Here is a 6000-nt window from a genome sequence, read left to right as displayed (position 1 = left end):
CCCCCAGGTCTCTGGATTGGTGGAGCACACGAATGGTACAAGTAGAATCAGCCTGGTAACTTTTCAGGAGCTTTCAGTCCCCCGTAACCGAAAGCTCCCCTTACAGCCCCCCTCAGCCTGAAATCTATGGTGAACACAGCCTTTCTCCCTGTGAAATAGTCTCCAGCCACTGTAGCAATCTAGACGAAGGGACATGAACCACCTTCCCCGAGAGGAGACACTCCGCGTTGTGACGAAGGGCTCGTTCGCCAGCTTATCGGGACCGATAAATTAGTAGCACTCACTTCGCAGCGTGCTCTCCCCGGGGAGACACAGGCTTAAAAGACCACGACTTACAACCAGGAGAGTTTTGTCCAGAGGAAAAGACATCAAGGAAAAACTGTCTCTCCCGCATTGTTGGAAGGGACCCTATCTGGTGCCCAGCTGCAGACGGACATCTGTCCCCGTCTCTGACACCTGCCCCCACCTGCACAGAGATCAGAGACTTCCCGAGGACGAGAAGCCTAGGACATCAGAGGTAGACAGTGACCCCAAACCTTCAACGAGGCCTGTATCCCCCCAAACTGATGTTGAACCTTATTTATTTGTCTTTACCTGTCTGCTGACATGAATAATAATAATGGTACTTGTTCTTTAGGCCTCTCTCCAACCTTGTGTCTGTAGCCCAACCGTTAATAATGGCTAAAGGTGTATACGATCATTGTTTTTTAATCTGTAATGTTCTTTTTATGGTTTCTCTTTTGAAATCTAGGAGAGGTGCTACTAAGAAAGGAAGGAAAGGGCTGTGCATATTTTTAAGACAAGTTAAAAGAAAGTAGTTTGTCCTAATAAGCTGGTTATGACTAAATGAGGGGGTGGGGAGTCAAGCTAAGAACAAGGGAAGTTGTAAGGAGTTCGTGGAAAAGGAGTGTGAAGTAAGGGATTTTGTGTAAAAACACGAGAACCCAGTTACGGGAGTGCGCTTGCCCCCCAGCCCCACGGGGACGACTGACTTTGTTCATTCAGGCAGGAGCTGACGTGGCTGGAAAACTCGGCCCCCTGCGACCGCCGCCGAGGCACAGGAGACTTCCCTGCGAAACTCTCACCGCGCCCCCGACCTCGGGAACCTCAGAAGATTGTCGTAATGGACAGCGGTGTGTCCTCTCAGCCTTGGCCGAGACGGAAACGTGGGCTGCAGCTGCCGGGAGCGCAGCCAGCAGGCATCAGGTGAGCCACAGCAGCCGAGTCTGTCCCGCGGGAGCAGACAGGCCCTCGTGGACCGGGCCCACCTCCAGGCCCATCTCGAAAACTGAAAAGGCGTGCGGCGTGCCCTCAGACTGCAAGGGAATGTCACACGAGACGCAGAACATGGGAGGGGGAGGCCGGAAACGGGACCTGGACCGAGACAGCGTGTAGGTTAGGAATGATCCAGAGCGTTTTCCTCAATAAAGGCCCGTGATACCTGACTGCCTCCCATTTGCCTGCCGTTCGCTTTAAAAAAATATTTGGCCTTGACTTCCATCCAAGGTTATGGTGTTGCCCTTTCCCCAACGGTCCATCGTTCAGCAAGATGAACGCTGACACAGAGACATCCCAGGAATGGGGCTTCCTAGCACCAAGGGACCTTGTTACCCAACTAAACTGTGGGTCACCAACGCACCCTTTGGGTTGATTTGTGACTCAGAGGGGGCCATGTGGACGAAAGGGGCCACATACAAAACCTGACAGGTTCAGGGGGCCTGTGTGATGGGCTTACCCCCTCAGAGACCCGAAGTAACCACAAAGGGTGGTCTGAAATTAAAAACCGTCTAACTAAAAGCAGGACATGGCGAGCAGTCCTGTCCCGGGCTGGAATCTCCCCCGACAAAAGTCAGTCTCTGCCTTACCCGAGCCCGTCCGTAGCTTTTCCGCAGCTACGAGAACACACGCCTGGAATGTCAGGTTTCCTTTTCCTGGGCCCTCAAAGCACAGACACGCACCAGGGGGAGACCACAGGTGCCCTCCTCGTCACTGCTGTGCCGCTGATTGCTGACTGCTCACTCGCCTGCACCCACCTCTGAAATGATAGACACGCTATCATGTTACGTTTTGTCCAGCCCCAAAGGGCCCCTCCCCTTTGCTTTCTCCCGCCTCCCTAACCTGTCACCACTGGATTCCCTGGAACCCCCTCACACCTTTCCTTTGGTTGTGATGTATAAAACGAGGCGAAAAACTGCCGTTTTCCAGAGCATTTTCTCAACCCGTTGAGGTTTAGCTTCCAGGCAATTGTCGTCAGTTTGGCTCAAAGAAGCTCATACAAGTTCTTAACAGGCTTGGATGTTTCTCATGTTGGTGGACATTACTACAGGACGTCCCAAAGATTTCCAGGAGAGTTTGGACAGACAGCTCCCCCGGAGCGAACCCCGGGTCAACAGAACAGCACAGTGGCCGCGAACGTCTCCCTTCCCGTCTGCAGGCGGTGAGACAGAGGCGCACTCGCCCACGGAGCTGCCTGCGAGGTCGTCGGAGTTCCCACGCCGTGGCGTCCGGTGCGGCCGCTGCTCGCCCCTTGCGGCTGTGGCTACGGAGCAATTGAAATTTGCCTGGGGCTGAAGAACTGAATTTGTATGTAATTCCATTTTAAGTGTTTTAAGTTTACATAAAAACTTCCCGTGGCTAGTAGCTACCATAGGGAACAGTGAGCTCTGCAGAACAGGAGTGTACTTCTCCTTACATAAATCTCCATAATAATAAATAATAACTAGCAATAATAATACTAAATACCCAACCTTAGTTAAGCACCTAGGACTTGACCTGTTTACTCCACAGGGAGCCAATTTCCACCATCACCCATGGCCTGAGGGCCAGTAGAATTACTCGTGACAAGTTCCTACCCTAATACGAGTAGAAGTGGCTCAGGTGTTAAGTACAAGGGGACTCGCCCCAAACCAGAACCATCGCCTGGAGGGCAGCCCCTTGTGGTACAGGCTTCCCCTGCGAGGTGAGTGTTCCCGGAACCCATCCCTATCTGTGTACCAGCTGGCGTTGTTGTGAGAGGCTGCGTTTGGCTCTGCTGAATTTTTTTTGAAGACCCTTTTAGTGCCTTTGCCCATTTCATGATGGGTGATTTACGAGCATGCCTGCCCACATTGCACTGAGTGTTCAGCAGTTTTTGACCCAAAAATAGCACAACCCATGCTCCTCCCTCCCTATTTACCCAGTCTCACCCCAAGACTCCCTCCCTATTTACCCAGTCTCACCCCAAGACACTCTTTGTTTCCCCGGATGAAAAATGTCCCCAAAGGGAAACATTTTGCCCATGTGGAAATGGTGAAAACAAAAAAATGGCAGAAGCTCTAAAAGCCATCAAAATCAATGAGTTCAAAAACTGTCTGGAACAGCGGAAAAAAATGCCTCCACAGGCGTATTGCATCAAATGGAGAGTGCGTGGAAGGTGACTGAAGTTGACACCTGTGAGAATAAATACCTGACTATTTAGTCAGGGGCCCTGACCTCTTTCCCTTAGATTGTCAATTAAAAAGATGAGAACAGCCAACACAATAATAGCTGTCTGGTGTGAATAAAGCAAAAATATATCCATTTTTTGTCAGATCAGCAAAAATATAATATACTTTTTTGGGGGGGGTGCCACAGAATTTTAGGAATTAGTTTATGTATGCTGCGAGATAGAGAAGGTTGAAATCAGAGTGAAGCCTTTTCTGGTTGCCATTATCCTTTTTTTTTAAGATTTTATTTATTTATTTTTAGAGACAAGGGAAGGGAGGGAGAAAGAGAGGGAGGGAAACATCCATGTGTGGTTGCCTCTCACGCACCCCTACTGGGGGCTTGGCCCACAACCCGGGCATGTGCCCTGACTGGGAATCGAACCATCGACCCTTTGGTTCGAAGGCCGGCACTCAATCCACTGAGCCACACCAGCCAGGACTGGTTACCCCTATCTTAAATTCTCTACCCAAACTTCTGCTACCTGATTTTCCCCCTATTTTAGTTTTAGTTTCTCTGTACAACTTATCATAATCTAATACACTGTTTTTCATATTTAAAAATGTTCCAAATCTCTGCATTCATACCAGCTTCAACAGCGTGGGAATTTTCTCGTTTGTTCGTTACTGTATCCCCACCATAAACGAGTCCCCAACACGCAGCAGCCACTGACAAATATCAACTCGACAAATTCATGAAGTTTTCCGGGTGCAGATTTGGTTCAAGAAGAGCTGATAAACCTCTACGAGTTTATTGTTAGGACATTGTTAGGACAAAGCTGGAGTGCATGTAAGCTATCTTGCTTATCCTCAAATGTCTGCTTTCCCAGTTTCAGTCCCCAGGAAGCGGCTCACGGCTACAGATTGCTTCTAAGAGGATCGCTCTCCGCTGAGAGCGCACGGGTCTGGCTTGGCCACGCTTGGGAAATGTGGATGCCTGGAATGCTGCAGCTGGCAGGGGCCGTGGGGAACCCACTCCCGCGGCTCCGAACTATGTTCCCACAATAGCTTGACCAAGTTTTCCCACCATAAAACTGAAGAATGCAGTGTTTCTTTTCAATCTGCAGAGACAGAAATTGAACAGAAATACATTTCTCAAATTTTTTTCTCCAGTCAATGTCTTTAAGACGTTGGTCCTATGGTCACTTCTCAACGAGTAAGTTCTAACAAACATCAAAAGTCAATATAAATAAGCAGCAAACAGATGGAACTGGAAAAATCCAGAGAAGTGTTTTGCAACAGCTTGATTTATCATAGGTGCGTGTGAGTGGTGGTGATTATATTCTGCCTCTCTATAGCCATATTTTCTACCAGTTCAGTTTCCCCCAATGTGTCTGGAAAACTAAAGATTGTGTTTTCACAGTGTCCCACTAGGAATATAGCCCTGGCTGGCGTAGCTCAGTGGATTGAGCGCAGGCTGCAAACCAAAGTGTCGCAGGTTCGATTCCCAGCCAGGGCACATGCCTGGGTTGCAGGCCAGGACCCCCAGCAACTGCACATTGATGTTTTTCTCTCTCTCTCTCTCTCTCTGTCTCCCTCCCTTCCCTCTCTGAAAATAAATAAATAAAATCTTTTTAAATTTTTTTTTAAAAAGGAATATATGTATGGCGTCTGGTAAGCAGAGCCTCAACTGCAGTTTCTCTCACATCCTATCAGTTTGAGGACTTCTAGTCCAGCCCCTTAACTCCACCTAGTCCACATTCGCCCCCGGAACAGTGCCCTGACTCACGCAGTTAGGACAGAAATAGATGACGTGACAAATGTTTTCTGCCCACCTCCTCCTTCCCTGTTTCAGGTGTCAGGGATTCAACCCACTGCTCTCAGGTTCTCAGCGCTTCGTGGGGTTCGTGGGGTTCGTGGGGTTCTCTGCGGAAGTCCCTGTCTGTTGAGTAGGATGGGGGGTGCCTTGGCCCTCAGCTCCCTCCCCATCCCTCCACTGAGCTCTGCTTCTAATCACTGCATAATATGCTTTTAAAGAGAGAGAAAGTCACCCTGGCTGGCATAGCTCAGTGGATTGAGCGCGGGCTACGCACCAAAGCATTGCAGGTTCGATTCCCAGTCCGGGCACGTGCCTGGGTTGCAGTCCATGGCCTCCAGCAACCATACATTGATGTTTCTCTTTCTCTCTCTCTTTCTCCCTCCCTTCTGTCTCTAAAAAATTTTTAAAAAGAGAGAGAGAGAGAGAGAGAGTTACAAAACTACTCATAAATAAAAAGAGAAAGGAAAATTTTTACCTCGTTTTCTTTCAGACAGGGCCACAAACTAGAGACCCATGAGCTGCTCCCAGCTCCCAAACAGGTTTTCCTTGAAGAATGTGGAAGGGGCAGGGGGGGACCCTCACGGAAATATTAGATGATTTCCTGTGGTAACATATTCTAAATTTCTGACTTCCTCTAAACCACTGGAAGATATTGCTACACTAAGCCCACGCTCTTGAAGATAGCGACACCCGGGATCCAAGTAGCGACCGTTCTCTTTGTCGAGGCCTGGAGTTTCCTGTTCACCCCAATTCTCTTCCCCTTCTCACCACTGATGTCAG

This window comes from Phyllostomus hastatus, unplaced genomic scaffold, assembly GCF_019186645.2.
Source record: "Phyllostomus hastatus isolate PE091 unplaced genomic scaffold, TTU_PhHast_1.1 phas_contig_329, whole genome shotgun sequence".
Lineage (NCBI taxonomy): Eukaryota > Metazoa > Chordata > Mammalia > Chiroptera > Phyllostomidae > Phyllostomus > Phyllostomus hastatus.
The sequence above is the reverse complement of the archived record's forward strand: the minus strand, read 5'-3'. Positions refer to the sequence as shown.